The 19,524-nt window shown below is 32.8% G+C and overlaps 1 pseudogene; it reads right to left on the bottom strand.

The window, feature by feature from the left end:
* Positions 1-1,229: 1,229 nt before the first annotated feature.
* LOC141666110 (peroxidase 11-like) lies at positions 1,230-12,524 on the bottom strand (annotated as a pseudogene).
* Between the last annotated feature and the right edge of the window lie 7,000 nt (positions 12,525-19,524).

Here is a 19,524-nt window from a genome sequence, read left to right as displayed (position 1 = left end):
TAATGCTACTCGAGTGATCAGGGATAATGCATATAATTATACTTGTGTCATTGGCTGTATTAGCATTGGTAGTGGTGAAAACCTTGATAACACTGGAAATGGTGGCAGTGCTATTAATATCAGTTGGGGCGCTGGTGATATTAATGCGGTGACATTAATCTGCCTTACAGTGTTGATTAACTACCTGCACATCGGCATAAACATCAACATTATTTTTAATTTTGTTGTTTGTCCCACTTTTACGGATCAATGGATGAACTCGTATTATGATTGGGATTTCCGACTTGCCTGAGATGTACTTCCCAAAAGTGGGTTACGATCTCAAAGAAGTTCACAATACTTAGACTATTTTCTCACTCTAAAAATATTTCGGCTCCTACATAATTATATAAAAAAATCCATTTTTCTAATGGTACCTCCATTGGATTACTAATTAGATTCATCTAATTACTAATCAAAATATGGATTTTGTTTTACAATTATGTATGAGCTGAGACATCTTTAGGATGAGTAAAGATTATAAGTCTTCTGAACTTCTGTGAGATCATGAGCCACTTTTAGGAAGTACATCTCATGCAAGTAAGAAATCCCATTCTGAACATGGGTTCATCCATTGATATGTAAAAGTGGGACCAGTAACAAAATTAAAAATAATGCTGATGTTTATGCCGATGTGAAGGTAGTTGGTCAACATTGTAAGGCCGATTAATGTCACCAGCAACCCCATTGATATTGATAGCACTACCACCGATGACACACTGATCAAGGTTTTCACCAGTACCGATGCTAATACATCCAATGACACTAGTATAATTATATGCATTATCCGTCATCATTCGAGTACCATTAATTTCGTCTATAACAATACTATTTAAAATCACTACCCAAGTTACCGCCGCCACAACCAATTTTACTACTACTAAAGTTAATGCCAATATCACCACCAGCACCCCGAATGCTACTAAGTAAGCTACTTCCACCAAGGTCATAACTAAAACTACCACTAATACTAAATCCACCAGTATCAATGCTACCACTTGCACCGCCAGTGCTACAACTAAAGCTATGAGCCACGCCACTACCATTTCCACTACTAATATTACCCAGTATATAACCTATGGTACCAATATTGCTACCACCCATTCCACCACCAATCACAAGTTAAGCTACTAGCAATGCTACTACCAATACCAATAATAAGACTAAACAATATACTACCAAAGCTACCACTAAAGCAACCAGCCATACGTCACCAATAGCACTTCTAAACCTACAAGAAACGCTACCACCAATGCCATTACTAAGAGTAACCAATATATCACCAATATTACCAATAAAGCAATCAACTATGCCACCACCAATGCCACCACTATAGCTAATAGCAATGCCACCACCAATGCCACTACTAAGACTAACAAATATACCATCAATGCTACCACCTCTAATGCCATAGTTAAAGTGGCCATCAATGGAAGTGCTTAAGTCAGTATGAACTTCAACACTAACACCATCAATACAATCACCAATTTCCCTACTAAGATTACTACTTCCAATGCCACCAATTGCAATAATTAGAGCACCACCATGAATGTCACCATCAATACCACTAAATCCACTTCAATTATTACCACTTCTAGTGCCACTAATGTAACCACTAAAGATGCTAGATATGCTACCACCAATGTCACTACTAGGACTACCCAATATACCACTAATCCTACCACCACTGATGTCATTATTAAAGTTGCGACGAATGACCCTACTTAAATTAGCAAAACTTGACCACCAACAATTCCACCACCAATTCAAGTTTTAAGATTACTACTACTGCCTCTTAATTACGAGCACCAATTCCAAAGCGAAGCGAGCAATATTACTACTCGATTCAAGAAAAATAACAACTCATTTCCCAATATTTATGGTTGAGGCAACATGTTCATGTATTAAAACTATAAGTTCTTACAATCCTACAATTTTTCCCAAACAAACCTACATCTTCTTCAAGTAAAAAAACTCATTTTTGACCTAGTTCAATAGTTGTTAGGGAGCTTTCTGACATCGAAAACTCCCAATATAAGTAAACTTAGTGTGTTATTAGGTTAACACATAATACTTAGACTAGCTTCCCATATATACATTAAATAATAGGCGGAGTATAGTTCAAATTATTTTTCTAATTTTAGTATTAATTTCATATTAAAAATTTCAATTTTTTTTCTAGTTTACACAAATCTGATTTAACAAAGTGTGCTCCATGTATTATATAAATTAATTGGATGATGATGTACAAGCATACATGTAAAAACATATTACTCTAATTTATTTTGTATTGTAAATAAAATAAATTTCTAAAAATCACGTGGTAAGCATTGTATAAAAAAATTTAACTTGAAAATTACATTATCCCGAAAAGAATTAATTTTTTTTAATGAGTTGATATATAAATTACCTACTAATCTCAACTAACAATAGTATAAGTACTACTAGAGTAGATTCAAGTCTAAAAAGTTTTTCAATATAATGCACAAATTAATTTTCATTTATAAATTAATATTTACATAACAACATTTAATCAAATTCAATTTCATAGGGACACGATACAAAATTTTTGACAAACAAGTTTTACATATAAGAAAAATGATGAAGTTTGTAAAAATATTTACTAATTTCACTTTGTTTATTTAAATATAAGAATTAAAATAAAGGATAAACTAATCATTGTTTTTTATTTATTTCTTAGTCTATTTTATTTTAAATGAAAAAATAACACTATATATACCATATATACATCCCACCATATGTACTTTAACAATGTTTTAATGAATATTTTTAAGATTTTCAATTGTAATGTAAATTTATTATTGAAAACCATGCTTATGTTTATAAACTTGCTTTTTAAAAAATAAATTCCAATAGACACATTTTCTAACAAATTTTGTGACAAGCACAAAAAGGTTGAAAAGTACACATAAAGACACTGTTTTGTCAAATACTTACCAAAATACAAATCCATTATTATTGTAAAATGAATAAAAATGACTCGTTCACAAATTATTTTTCAAATTTCTTTTTTTGATTAAAAGTATAAATATTAACTTTAATTCAAAAAAATACTTTAAAAAAATATTTAAAACTAGTACTTGTTTACCCCGACGGGTTGTAAATTTATAAAATATCCAAATTATATGGTTAGTAAATTTATTAATTTTACGGTAAGATGTATTTTACAATGATAATATTTTATTTAATTTGATTACATAATATGTATATTTCGTAAGGTGTTTAATTTGTAAAACATTACATATCACTTAGTTATGGTATACCTGTATATTTTTAAAGATGATAAGCTATTAAAGTTAGATGAACTAATAATGTTTCTTTGCAGCAGGTTGAGAAAAAAGTTTGTAAATATGTTAACCTAAAATATGTTTAATTTAAGGCGGATATGCCTTGTTATCCTTGATCTTCCCGGGTTCACTCAACTTACCTTTAAGAGTAGACAATACCTAGTATAAATATTGGGCCAAGTTTACTATTTTCTTACATAATCATATATACAATAATATATTCAACAATTACTTGTACATTTATATCTTACCTAAAAGATAAATTACTGATTCGCACATCGGAGGTGAATCGGGTAGTCAAAACCTCTCATTCTTCTCCTTGCAAATCCAACAGAAGATCGTTCGAGTAGAAACTTGGTTCCAACATTTGGCGCCGTTTATGGGAAAACGAGATTAAGTTCTGAGATCTGAGATGATGACAACAAGCAATGATGAACAAGGCTCACCTAGGTTTCTTGATTAGAAAATGAACCGCTGAAAACTGCCTTTGGTCACCTCTCGGAACATGGAAGCTAATTTTGATGAAGAAGTCGACATCTTTCCTAATCCTGAAGAACAGGGGAAATTGAAGAAATTGAGGGCTGAGAGGGTTGCTAGACAAAGGGGAAAATTGAAATAATGGGAAGAAGTAGAGCAGGTGAAATATAAAAAATGGGAGCCGATGCTTTGAAACTCAAAGCGATAAAACTACGAAGCGAAGATCTAGAATTCGTGGTAAAAGTGCTATGAGCCTCAGTAGAAGAAACTGAAGAGGCCAAGAGTTCTCGAAAAGAGAAATAAGCCTATATTGAGAAAGATGAGTCCGCGGACTCTGACTCACACCCTGGGAGAAGGAGGACAAAGGCCGTATTGACTATAGACTCCAAAAAGGATGAAGAGGAAGACGACTCTCGGAAAGATTGAAGAAAGCCTTGTTTGGGGACAAAAAGATTAGTCATGAACCCGTGGTTCTTCAAGAGTTTGAAGCCTATCGACCTACACCGGGTGAAGAAAAGTAATTCCAGAAGATGACTGAGTTTAATGGGAGGGGAGATCTCGAAGACCATTATGACAAATATGAGTTGTAGGTAACTGGTATGAGCCACAACTAGACAATGCTATATAAGATGTTTAAGACTATCTGAAGGGGGCATCATTGAGGTATAAGTGACTTCGCCCACGTTCGATCCAAACCTATGAGAAGTTGAAGGGGAAATTTATAAGGCATTACTCACACCTATTCTGAAGGCAAAAAGACAACGAGCGAGTCTCTAGGTGACTACATGGCCAGACTCAAGGAGGAAGCTAGTATGATCACTAATTTGAACAAGACTAAAGTCATGGTATATCTAACCACTGGAGTGGACCCAATCAAAGGTAAAACACTCATGTCGTCTCTTTATGATTATGCCCAAAGTGCATGAATGATTTATATTTAAGAGGTGAAAACATTCGAATGAGGATGTAAATTTTTGAGGGATACAAGGAGCCCCAAAATGATAACTGCAACTAAAAATCATATCACTACGAATACTGAAGTGGATCCAAAAAAGACTGAAGAAACGATCATAGGGTTATTGATAAGAAGGAAACATATCGAGACTTGCAAAGGCAAAGGTATAGAGAATTGACTGTGCTTACACCACTTAACGCGCTGATCTTCGAAATTTTTTATGAAATCAAAGGCGAACCACGCTTCATTCAACCAGCGAAAATGAAGATTGCCAACCACAAGAAGAATACTGATAAGTACTATGACAACCATCAGGATAATGGGGCATAATACTGATGAATATTTTTACTTGAAGCCGTCGATTGAAAAAATGATCAAGGATGGAAAACTTAATGAATTTATAAAAGTTCTGAGATAAGGAACAGATTACCCGAAGAGAGATATCGGGGAGAGGTTAAGATGATTCCGGGAGGAAGCACCCTCGAACTTAAAAGTATAAATTCCAGGAAATGGTACACTCATCAAGTTTATATTTAATACAAGTTCAGCCCTGCTAGACAGACTATGTCTCTTTTCTTTATCAAAGAGGAACTACGAGAATGTTATATACCCCCATGCATATTCGCTGGTAATCCACCCTGTCATCGAAAAAAATAAGATATGGAAAGCTTTAGTCGACGGAAGGATTTGGCCAATATCTTATTTTATCGGACGTATACCAAGATGAACCTATCCGGACAAAAGATGGAGCCATGCCATTAGGCACCTCTTTAGGTTGTCGGCAGACAGCATGTACCTTGCAAATATATGATTATTTTACCCATTTTTATCGTTAAAATATCCACATATATAATCACAAGGCCTTTAGACACATCGGTCACCTGCTTGAACAGGTTCTGTAACCAAATACCTTGTGTGGTTATTATCGTTGCCGCCATGAATTCGGCCTCGCACGAAGACAAAGCAACACGTATTTATTCCTCCGACATTCATGTTATAAATTTTTATTCAAGAAAAATGTCATATGAGATGTATTTTTTTGTTTATGCACGCTTCATACACGATCACTATCTGAGTAGCCACTTAACATATAATTCCAATCTCATTGTACATATACACATAAACCATCCATATTTAGGAGTGTCTTTGATGTTGCGTAAAATCCTCTACACAACATTATAGTGTAACTTAGCAGGCCTATTGATATACCTTCTTTAAACCCCCATATAATATAAAATAAATGGATGGGTATATATAAGGCACATTAACTCGTCAATGATACTTTTGTACAAGGTGGAATCCGCTAATTTACCACCTTCATCTTTTTCTATATGTACTTTGGAATCTATATGATATCTATTTGGTTTATAAGTTAGCATTTTCGCCTTCTTCAAGATCTTTTTTCCGTAAGCTATTTTCCTGATCTTTGTGAACCCTTTTTCGGTTTACCTCCAGACCAAGGTAGTATGCCCGCTTCTGTTAAGCACTCATATCAAACTCACTCTCCATTTACTTCTTAAACTTCAAAATGTTTTCAATACTAGATTGTAACACCCCGATCCCACGTCGAGGAGATTTGGGACTTATGTTTAGTTTATAGGACAAAGTACGTAATCATCGAGCTTTAGGTCAAAGATACAAAATATATGTTAGGTATAACACTTTATTTAGCGTCATATCTTCTTGCCCTGTTCCTGCAAATCTGCGCTTCAGTGAGGCAACTTGAATCCATACCCAGCCTTTGTTTATTACCTTGTGTAATGATTATTTGTAAGAATATATGCTTCTAGCTTCCTGGACTATTTTTCCCGTCACATAATTGATTAGTGAGGTCTAAACACTTAGTATACTTCGAGAGGTCTAAACAATAAGCACACTTCAAAATGAGACACTCAGGATTTCCGCTCAACATGATATCTTTCCTAGCATTAGTATATACCAATTGTGTTTAAAGATTTGTTATAAGAAAATATGGTACAATAAATATGGTACAATCTTACTCTGGCATTATATACATTTTTTCTATGTTGAGTGCTCTGTATTATCATGTTTACGTTCTTATGCACTATTGTAATCATCGACCATAAAAAATACATACCTATTTGCGGCCAAAATTGGGGGAGATATCAGGCCACATAGATCATCATGTATTAGTTCTACTTCATTCCTGCCATAAATCCTGAATGTATGTGAATGATTATTTCACTTGTTTCGACAACAAAACCATCGCAGTTCGCCTTCGGTTGAAAAAGTTTTTGTAGACCTCATGCCATTCTCTTATTTGACATTCTGTGTAAACCTTGAAAATTCACACGACCCAAAACTTGAGTGCCCATGTTAGCTCCTCTTCCTTTGACAACAGACACATAATTGCACTTTTCAATGACAATTTTGTACATTGTGTTTTCTATAGAGGCGAAGACAAAATATAGAGGTGTGCATTTATTATACAGGCGAAGACAAAATATACCATATAAACGAATAGTGAAGGAAAATAAGAATAAAATATTTTGCAATAAAATAAATTTGAAAGTATATTACGCGCATGAATTTGAGTACACTGGTGAAGCTTGGAATGTAAATTTCCCGAGCATTTTCTTCATTATCTATAGAAAAATTTAATAACATATGTAAGAAATTTTTAAAATAATGTTTAAAATCAGTTTAATAGACTAAAAAAATTGGATTAGTTTATTAGAGGGTAATTATAACACCCCAATCAACTAAGTTTTGAATCACATTCAATCCATATCTCAAAAAAACAAAGTTATATATGAATCAAGATTAATTTTTAACAAGGGAATTATCTCAAACAGGATAAATAAGTTGATAGTATTCACACAGAAAACTAATCTAACTATATATGGCCACACCACAATTGTAGGTCTATATATTATTCATCTAGTTTGGATATTATCCATCTAAAAGAATACAATACATAAGTTTAGGCATGGCTTATCCTTAATGATTCACATAATTAATTTCGGCCATGAATTTCCCTTACTTAATAAAAACTTTTGAGGAAAATCTACAAAGTACTAGGTTGTATAATTCTTGTTAGTAAATTTGTGATGGTTTGTGTAAACTTTAGTTTATTAAAAAAATCCATTATAACCATTACAACATGACAAACACCAAGAAGCAAAAACTTAAAATTGGTATAATCTAGACATGGAACCTCATTAGTGAATATAAGAAATTAAGCATTACAAAAGTTTCATAACTATATATAAAAAGTGGGGATTACTTTCAATTCTCACTAACCCATATAATAAGCTAGGTTCTTATTAATGCATTCTTATTACGTGACTTCTACATCAAGATGGGGAAACTTATACCTTCTAAAGGTAAAATTAGTGTTGAGAGAAGAGAAAATTATTAGTGCATCAATGAACAACTTTTAAAGTATTACAAGAATATATTGTAATTCACACTTAATAAGACACTTTTATTAATATATAAGATGTAAACAAACCTGGGATTTATCACAAAATTGGGTATTGAACCACAAATCTCATAGCTCTACTGCACAAGCCATTTAAGGGAGGATTAGTGTATTGAAATGAAGATTTTTTAGGGCTCCGTTGAAATTAGGCTCCACATACGGGAGAAAACCGGATTGTAAAAAAATTTAGGGTATTGAGTTGCTTCTTTGAATTAGATGTTAGGTCCAATTTAAAATATAGTGGGCTTATTTTAAGATTACTAAAGTATACTAATAAGAATTAGGATGTGTTGTAAGTTGGGCTCTTTTGTGATGTTATTGGACCATAAGGCAAAAAGAACAAATAAATTTACCTACACTCCTCTTCTATCTACACTCAATTCTTGTATTCTTAAACTTACTATTTCCTTACCAAGAATTGTTCATCATTTATTTAAACTATAATTTATACTCTCTATTCTATAATTTATTTATGTATAATTTTTTAATATTAAATTATTATATTTTCACATATTAAAATTTTTGATATATTTTTTTATCTACTATAAAATAATTTTAATTGGTGAGGTTCACATTGGTAATTGTAACTAAAATTAAATTTCATTATTATTCAAGACTGCAATTTTCAAAATTATTTATACTTGTGCATATATTTTTGAATTTGTTCCCTACAACATTTTCAATTTGTATTAAATAAAATTGTTAGTTATAATTTTGTATTTTCATGCCCTCATGATATTCGTCTCCAAATTCTAATTATTTCTATTTACTTGAATACATTTAATAGAATTTGAAATTTAATTTAAGAACTAATTTGATAGAATTTTTCATAAATCTGACAACTTTTTTTTCTACCTTTTTTTTAAACAAGATAGAAGGATATATTCCTTAAGTTATAAGGATAAAATAAATTTTTATATTTACATGAAAAAATTGAAGATATTTATTTTATTTACATGTAAGTAGGGATCTGTAAAAATATTAATATTTGTTTTAAAACTAGTCGTAATAATATTTATTTATTTAAAAAAATTACTTTGATATTAAAAATTGAAGATTTTAATGTTCAAAATTTTTTCATATATTTATAACAATAATTTGATGTAGTGTTATAGCTAAAATTTGGTAATGCATCTTCCCCCTCAAGAGGGTCATTTTAGTTCAAATTTGGGTAAAAATAAATAATTAAGTTTTAAGGTGAAAAGTATGTGTAGTTTAAGCAAAAGAAGCTTGCCTTGCTCCAGATAAGGAAAGCCCTTGGGCCAAGGCAAAAGGCTTGCCCTCAAGGTAAGTAAATGATTTTTTAATGAAGGTGAGGGGAATAGTTATCAACATAGTGGTACTTGGGGAAATAATGGAAGAATCGAGTAAAGTGGGATAGATCTTACGAGCGTTCCGTGATAATTTTCTCCAAATAGCACCAAATATCGAGTAATTTGGAAATATAAATGTAATGAAAATTGAGGAATTGGTGAGGAATTTGTGGGTCATTTCAAATCTCTGGAAGAGAGGATGAAGTGAAAGTTTGATAGTACAGGCGTACACTACTAGAAATATGGGATCAGACATCGGTTCTGAACCGATGTTAAAAAAAATATGAACCGATGTCTTCGCGTGTGATGTTAAATGTCATCAGCCTTTGATATTGGTTAACAGCCGATGTCTATTACAGTGCTATACATCGGTTTTAAGATTAAATGTGATGCCTTTGCAACAAATTTCAGCTTATATTACAGTATTTGTAGGTGAATATGAGTATATTATGAGGTATTTATCCATTAAAATATGAAACCTAGAAGCTTTAAAAAACCATTTATTAAAATTCTTTCGAACAAACTGATGTGAAATGCTAGATCAGACATCGGTTAGATTAGCTGCCCGATGTGAAATGTTTGATCAGATATCGGTTAAATTAGCCCCGCGATGTTAAATGATGGATAAGACATGGGTGTTTTTCACGAAACCGATGTTAAATCTTTTTGTTTAATATCAGCCAGTTTCTCTAACCGATGTTTACTCTTTAATGTTGTAAAATTTAAGACATCAGCTTCATTTTAAGTTCGATGTTATTTGACTTAAAATACATTGAGTTTCTTTTCAAAACCGATATCAAATGACTATTTCACATCAGTTTTTTAGTTTTTTTTTCATTTAATATTATTTTACATGATGTCTTTTGTACATTTTTTACATCGGTATGCATGTACCATTGTGATGTTAATGTTCTATAAATTGCATGCCATCCTGGTACTATTTACAGGCACAGGGAACCAAAATAATGCAACATCCCAATAAAAAACATCCAAACAGAAACACAAAGGTACTCATCCAAATTACAAGTCTAATTCCAAAATATTACTCATACCATAATATACATACATTTCAAATAAAATACAAGCATTCCATTAGCCAACTCATACTATACTAATTTTTAAGTACCCTATTCTTAAATTCCGACAACTCCATCCAATTTAATCAATCAACCCAATTCCGACAAACTATAGAACAGTCTGACTTCTGCATGATCAAACCAAAGAGGAGCAAATTAACCCTGCAGGCCGATGATACCTGAAATAGTGATAACGGGTCATAAATTGATATCATAGCACACAAACAACACATAATATCTAGCTACCTAATAAAAGTAAAAAAACACATAATTCCTAGCTACCTAATATATAATAGAAAATTTATAATTAATTCATTGTCAACTAAAGACTTTCCACAGGCCACCCTTCCACCAGCATTTCTGGTGCTTTTGCATATTGCTCTTTAAAAGCATATTGCTCTAGTAGAAGTCAAAGATAAAGACTCTCGAGTACTCTAATACATAAAAAAGCCATAAAACAAAAAAAAACTATATATTATATAGGTAAGAGCTCTATTGCATTACTAATACTTTTTTTAACAAGATTGAACTATAACTTATATTTAACCACATACATCCTTAACTATTTACCTAACTTGGAGATGAGTCAGATTTTTATAAACTCTTGCATAACGATCGATGGAACTCAACTATATAACATCATAGGGAAAAATACCTCAGACATGATAAACAATCTAAATTAGAATTAAGAAGATGGAGCTTAAGTCCAAGTTTACCTGAAAGAGCTACTAAATCAGTGACTGATAGACCTTGATACATGAAATTAGAAATCATAGACAGAAGTCCTTCATTTACTCCGGGTAAATTTGACGTTGCAAGTTCATAGCCTGCAGTTTTTGAGTCTTTTCTGCCAAGAGGTATATGCCAATGAGGTTCACCAACCTGCAAAGATCAACAAGTGAAAACATGACATTAGCTCAAATCCTGCCAATAGCGGCTTCATTCTCATATACAGAAAGTTCCAAATTGGTCTTGATTACCAAAATAGTTGCATGTCATGCAGCTACACTGAGGATTTCAGCATAATAGACTATTCCAGGGCACTCTGTTCCAGGTTATTCTTCATCCGATCAATGATATCGAAGCCTTTTAATACATGATGATTAATGGAAGCTTTCTTTTCTCCTTTAAGCGTGTACGTATCGTCCCGCAAAACTGAACTATAACATCTCTGCAAGTATTCACATCAATAATCAGTACTAGCTGCAGGTTATTCTCTTACTACTAAGAATAAGCAAGCAAAATTTTATAGCTAAGAAATGCCATCGCTTAATGTACATTATAATTAACAGAGTGGATGAACGCTACAACTAAAGAAGATTAACCTGAACAAAACAATCGTGGAAATGTAAACGTAAAATCAAAGCTGCATTACGGGGATCAGAAAGCACAACACATTCTATTTCTTTCCTCACAATCTCAAGAGCTGTTGGACAACTTGATTTATAATAATCTAAAGTTAAAGCCCCATCTTGGCTTGCATGCAAGATGACACTAAACTTGTCCAAAAAAACAACCTATTGCAATTTATATATATATGTAGCACCAGGAGACTTTCTCTTTTTTTCAACCTATTACAACAGAGTCCTCAGGCTATTTATGACTATCTCTTCATCTTATGAGAAACGACTCTAGGCCGAAGAAACAACAAGAACCACATTAATACCATCATGAGCCATCTTCATACATTTAGCAATCTCTTTTAGAGTGGATTCTATTTCTGTAGAACAATCAAATAAACCTGCCATATGTATTGTGTAAGATTTATTAGATCAAATTAAGCTTAAAGGAAACTATCTGTTTGTTGTAGTAGAGAACTATGGAAGTCCAACTAGACAGCTAGAAAGAAACTATACCAGGCGTGTCAATAACATTAAGAGTCTGGCCATTTTCTAAGACAGTTGTACGCATCTCACTGGTGTGAGTAAACACCAGATGAGTCGGCATCAGATTCAAATGCATCCTCCTGCAATATACTGTTGCCTATTGCACTTTTCCCATTGCCAGTGCATCCAACTAATACCAGGGTTCATTCGTCATCAACTGAAATTCTACCCATTCTAGAAATAAACTAACTGAAATAAAAAAATTACAACATAAAGTCCAGTATCTGGCTGTCCCTCTGTAAATTCTGTTAACTTGCATTATGTTGTCATAAACAGAGAAGCTGCGAATGCTGAATAGAAAAAAGTAAATCCATCGTGCTTACCTACAGCAACCTTTGTCGACCCTGGAAGATCAATAAGGGTTAAGTTCACAACTGTAACAAAAAAATGTGCTCAAGAAGTTAACATAAATGAACAAAAAAGTATTCAACCAGACAAATATAATAATAGAATGACATTTATATTGGATGTCAAAAATAGTAGACCGGGTTAAGAAGAATGGATTATACGCATTATAACTATTATGCATAATAAAGAAAAATAGGAGAAGATATCACACCAAAGGCATACTGGCCAATAATTTGTATTGGTGTTTAAGAGTCGTTCTTGGTGATTAGGGCTATTTTTACAGAAGATGTCCTAGCAATACTTACCATGTGGAGAATATATGCTAAGTTGGATTGGATGGTTGGAAATTTGCTTGGATTTCCCTGTTACACGACATGTTTCATCTGAAATCTCCTGACGCACAGTAGCCGTATTTGGATTAAAACAATTTCATGTATAGTTGATTAAAGACATTTAGCAATTTTTAGTAGCTGGAAAGAACCTGAATATATATAGACATGACTGATAACAAAATAAATTGTAGGAAGCAGAACATGAAAAGATAAGGAAACTCTGCATATTCTGAACCCCCCTCCACCTTATGTAGTTGCAAAACCAGTGGCATTCTTGTTACAATGCCTTACATTTGAAATATTTACAATAAACACAAATTTTCTATAATAGATCAAAAGTGACACGTAAAACTAGAAATAGACTTCTATTTTACTCTCAGCTTCAATTTATATATATATGTAGCTCCGGTACACGGACCAAAATGGAGATAAAAATAGCAAGTATAGAAACATTGTTTCAGCTACATCTGTAAAATATGGTACTTAAATTGTTGTTTCTTTGAAGTGAAACGCTTCTTCTTCATCTGCGACCTCAAAATAATTAATGTCACAATATTAACAACATTATAAATAACTAGAGATCCTAAAGACTAATGATTTAAACATATACATAAAAATTCAATTACACAACATAAAACATATTTACTAAGCAGCCTTGTAAAGATTAAGAGTACTTTCGGCCGCCTCTTTTCTCTTATCAGCAATACTATGAATATCAAGTGAATAAATCATGCATCAATATCTCTAATAAACATACAAATTTTTCAGATTTACACATAAAAAGTTAAAACACCTGGCCCGCATAGACTTATTCTTTCTAACTTGTCAGAGCCATATGACAGCTTCTCGAAACCATATGGAAGAGAGTTCCCTGCAACAATCGAGAGACAAAGTAAAACATTAAAAAAAAGAGAACGAGGGAGAAAGAAGGTAAGAGAGGGGGTAAACATATAAATTAACCAACTATATAATAAATATATATATAGACATCTATAAAATTAAAATTTACTAAAACAATTTTAAAATTGGAACTTAATCGGACGAAACCCAGGCTCCTTTCAAGCTCTAAAGCTGCTATCATGGACTAAGCTTACCAATTTGAAGCTGGATTTGATGCTTAATTAGGTCAATTTTTAGTGTTGTTTTTGTAGTTTTAAATTAGGGTTTGTAAGAGGGAGTGGTGAGAAAGGAGAGAACAATGAGAGAGGAGGGTTTTTGTACTAGTTCTAAATTAGGGTTTATAAAAAGGAATGGCGAGAAAGGAGAGAAAGATCATATAGATGAGGGAGAGAGTTGGAGGGTTTGAGATGAAGTTGAGGTTTGACAGAGAGGGAGAGAGAGTTGCCGTCTTGAGAGAGAGAGAGAATCGGGGGTGTGAGCAAAAAGGGGATATAGTTTTGGACAGAGGGAAATAATATGTGTAAAAGGGGGAAATAATTTTTTCTGTACAAAAGGGGGGAAATTTTGGAACTGAAACGGGGGAAAATCACAAGATAATTTAATTTTTTTAAAATTTGGTCATGGACAACGGTTTGTAAAAATGACCGATGTCAAAGTTAAAAACGTATATTTGGCAGTTTTTATTTTCAAACATAGACAACGGCTAGAATAAGAAACTGATGTCAATATTCTTATTCAACATCGCTTAATAAAAAGCCGATGTTAAAAAAACTTTTAACATCGGGTACATTACGTGCCGATGTCTAAACACCGATGTCGTATCTACTATTTCTAGTAGTGGTATAAAATCTTCTCTCATATGAAGAATTGGAAAAGAGGACAAATAAAATTGGGGTGACATCATTCCACAATCAAAGATCTAGAAGTGGTCATGGAAGAAACAACCCTCGAACGTAGTTGATAAAGGTCATCAATAATAACAAAATAAGGATTAGGGAACCAACAAGAGTGTCAACACGACTTATGATAGTAGTACGATGAACTTTTTTATTTTTAATATATATGGCCACTATGTAGCAAAGCGCGCAAAACCACGACTTGAAAATGAGAAAAGTAAGGAGCTTGAGTCTAACCTCAACCAATTCGAGGATGATGAACCCACATATTGTTGACTAGATGTGATCAAAACGAAGGTGACATTGTATCATTAAATAAAGAAGGTGGTTCCAAGTTTTGTCCAGAAGGGAGACATCGAGTCACACATAAATATGTGAAATTTGGATAATACCACCAGCAATTACATTATTGGGCGTCATGAAAAATTCAGTGAAATAAATGAGAATGATATTGAAAAGGTTCATTTTGGTGATGGGTCTACAGTCAATATTGATGGAAAATGTACAATCAGATTCAAGTGTAAAAATGGATATTAGCACACACTTAGAGAAGTATATTGCGGTCCAATGATGTGCAACAACAATATAACTTAGGGAAATTACCAAATGATCGCACAAGGTGGTGCTAACGAGAGATTACTTATTGGTTTATGATGATTGAGGTAAATTGTTAATATAGGTGCCGAGGTCAGGAAATACATTGTACAAAATAATCATTAAAAAATGCAATTATGTATTTGTTGTCAAAGGAAGAGGAGCTAACATGGATTTTGCACTCAAAATTAGGTAGTGTGAATTTTTAAGTTTTGCACACAATGTCAAATAAGGGAATGACACGAGGTCTACCAAAACATTTCCAACCGAAGGCGAACTGCAGTAGTTAGTTTTTTTCAAAACAAGTAAAAAAATCATTCACATACATTCATGATTTATGGAAGAAAAGAAGCTAGAACTGATAAATGATGATCTATGTGATATTTTATCTCTACCCACTTCGGATGGAAATAGGGACATGTTTTTTATGGTCGATGATTACCATCATGCAATGTGGGTTTTTAATTAAAAACTCAGGATCATGCACTAGAAGTGCGCACTTGATGAAAAGGAATAAAATGATATAATTAAAATATTAAGGTCAGACATGTATGGGGAGTTCACAACGAAGGACATTGAAGTTTTTATACAGAAGCTAGTATAAAGGGACATTTGACTACACCCTAAACTCCACAACAAAATGGGGCCATAGAAAGGCTAAACATGATGGTAATCTCAATGACTAGGAGTTTTAGAGAAGAGAAAAATCTATCAGTTATGATGTGTGGATAGCTGTGATGCATTTGGTTTATGTTTTAAACCATCTACCAATAAAGGCATTGAGTAGAGAGACTTCCTATTAGCTTGGACATGTAATAAGCCTAAATTCGATCATCTACTTATTTTCAGATGTTTAACACTGTTGGTATGGAAAAACATGATGCCAGAAGTGTGGCTATGATTTATATAAGAAAGGAACCTGGAAAGAGGGATAATGGGTTATAGAGCCCAGATATGGGAATGCTACATCTTATTCAAGATGTTGTGTTCGTGGAAGAAAAGAGGCGGAACTCGTAGTGTTCTGAGGTGAAAGTTAATCGTTTCTTTGACACATTCGTTATTATCGATTCAAAAAATGGCGCACAGGAAGAATTTGAGACAGAGATGTTGTCACCTCATACACCGAACTCTTTGACTAATTTGTTCCTCAAGAATAAAAGTATCGAATATGACTCTGAGACATCAAGATATTTCAGCGAACCCAAAAATTTTCTATTGTTATGTGAGGTTTATGATGGAACTGAAGAAATCCAGATTTCAGATGAACTACTTCTGATGGGTGTTGTAATGACCGAGAAATTACGTTTATATTATATTCTAATAAAGGTAATTATGTGTATTATTTTGTGATTAAGTGTGTTGAGTCATAAAACCTTAACGGCTATGTGCTATGTGTTGTCTGTTGTGATCGGAATGTGTTTCGGGTTGTTTTATTATAAGTTACAGGTTTTATATCAAAATCCGTACAGCTCAAACAGTGTTTTAAAAGCCCGTATTTCAAACAAAATCATTGGCCCTATTTTGCCAAGTATGGCCTATACTACATCGACATTCTAAACATCAAGACGTTTTACAAATTTACCTCTTTCGCGAAAAATGACTTTTTTTAAACCCCTTCGGGAGTCAAAACCCCCATAAAAATCACATTTTTACTTTTATATGATCATGAAATTATCAAACATCATTTTTTTTGCATTTTTGTAATATTCATAATTTTTGGGATTTTTTTACATTTATTTTATATTTATTGGATATTTAAAAATTCATTATTAATGCCCAAAAATTATAAAAATTGGGGTCAAATATTTTTATTAGAAGTGTAATTAGCCCCTTAATTTTATTTAGGGGTATTATTTTCATAAATATAAATAGCTGATTTATTGATAATTAATTAGTTATTTAATCTTAAAAAAATCAGAAAATTCAAGAAAATCTCCAATTCTCTGAAATTAGGATTTGGAGTTCTTGGAATCAAATCAGATTTTGAAGGTGATTCTGTTAACCAAATCGAACATGTAAGTATCTGTTGCGAAGCTCTTTTGATTCTCTATTCAATTTTGTTATCAATTAGTATATCTTTAGTTTAATTGATTTTGATTTGAAATTTTGGGTTTATTTTTTCGAATTCGGGTTTGATGATTTGATAATTGTTGAATGATTCTGTTGTTAGAGGATTGTAGATCGTTGAATCCTCGTTCGAATGGTATCGGTTTTGTGTCTGTTGGGTTCTGTTTTAGCATCGCCGGAAACGACGCCGCCGCCGCCGTTTGCAAGGTTTCCGACGTCAGGGAGGATGGAGGAAGGAGGAGAAAGACAGGGAAAATTGTTGGGCTTGATTGTTGAATGAAATGAGACTAAAATTGTGGCTTTATTGTGGTTGGTCGTCATTTTTACTCTTCGGAAAACGCCGCCGGTGTCGGGTTCTGGAGTCGATCTGGTTTCAACCCGGGAAACGAGCCGGGTTTTATCCTGAAAACCCAGAAAATCAATTCCCTGTTTCTATTTTTTATTTATTATTTATTTATTTATATTTTAGTAAATCAAAATCAGTTAAATAAATTCTAAAAATCTATTAAAAATTAGTTTTAAATTCTGAAAAATATAATAATTAATTTCTAAATTTTTTTATTAATTTAGAAATTCGAAATTGATTATTTATTTATTTATTTAATTAATTATTTAAAAATTAAGTAATAAATAAGGTTAAAAATATATCGAATGATATGAATAATAATTCGATAATTAGTAGAATAATGTGAGTAACTCGTAGTTGTACGAGTAATTGATCGATAAGTTGGATTATTATTCGAGCGATAGTTTATTTCTTCGAAGAATGTCGTTATAGTTATTTGTATCGAATAATTATTCGTAAGTAGTCGATTAAATCATATAATTGGTAATAAATTGTAATAAGTTGTAATTAATTCTAATAATTAAGGATTAATTAATTTATAATACAATAAATACTAAATAATGATTTAAAAATATAATTAAGCATAATTAATTAATTATAATTGATTTATAATTAATTAAATCTTGTTTATTGCATTGTAATTAAACCGTTAGTCTGATTCGAGTGAAACGAAGAGCCTTAGACTTAGAAAAATGAAACGAATCCATTAAAAATAACTAGAAATAATAATTTCTTTCAGAAGCGAGTTGTCTTGTAGTAGTTAATTGGTTATAGGCCCTAATAGGGGTCGAATCGAGTCCAATAAATCCCGAAGAATTGTAAATCGAACCAGATAGTGTTTGTTAGCGTAAGTATAAGCCTAGTATCGATTCTAAGGATAATTATGAGCCCAAAGTCAATTATGTGCTTTATGTGCTATGTTTTTAACGCGAATATGTGAACCTTATGTGTTATATTATATGTGCGAGTCTGAGAGAATCGTATGGGTAGATGATTAGGGCTATGTGTTATCAATTCGAGATGCGCGTATGAAGTAAGTTATCTAAACGAACGTCTTCCCATGATAGATTCAATACCACCAAGACGAATCAAGCCAGAGACAGAAGGCAGTGAATCATACGAGGTGAAGTGCACGCCAGGCAGTGAATCCATGCTAACATCCTCCCAAATCCTTTTCGATACTGTAAGAGGCTACAGCAACGCAGCAGGTCGCATACTATTTGTCTTCACTCGTTGGCAAGGATGACATTCGCAAATGTACTATTTTGCATAATCCTTCATGCCCGACCACCATAAATTTTGTTTCAGCTTGGCAAGCATTTTATAAAATCTGAAATGGCCGCCTTCGGTTGAAGAGTGGCACATCTTTAAACCAGGCATCATCACGGTTCACCAGGTTCCCTCTTACTGTGTAAGGAATTGATGAAACCAGATTTGAATAAAATGGGTCAGTATGGACCTCGGCTTGAATGTCTACACAGATGGTGGAAGATGGTTGTGAAACACCGAGAAAATGACACTCAGACGGATAAGAGAGTGTAT

This window comes from Apium graveolens, chromosome 6, assembly GCF_009905375.1.
Source record: "Apium graveolens cultivar Ventura chromosome 6, ASM990537v1, whole genome shotgun sequence".
Taxonomy (NCBI): Eukaryota; Viridiplantae; Streptophyta; class Magnoliopsida; order Apiales; family Apiaceae; genus Apium; species Apium graveolens.
This window is presented reverse-complemented; position numbering and strand designations above follow the sequence as displayed.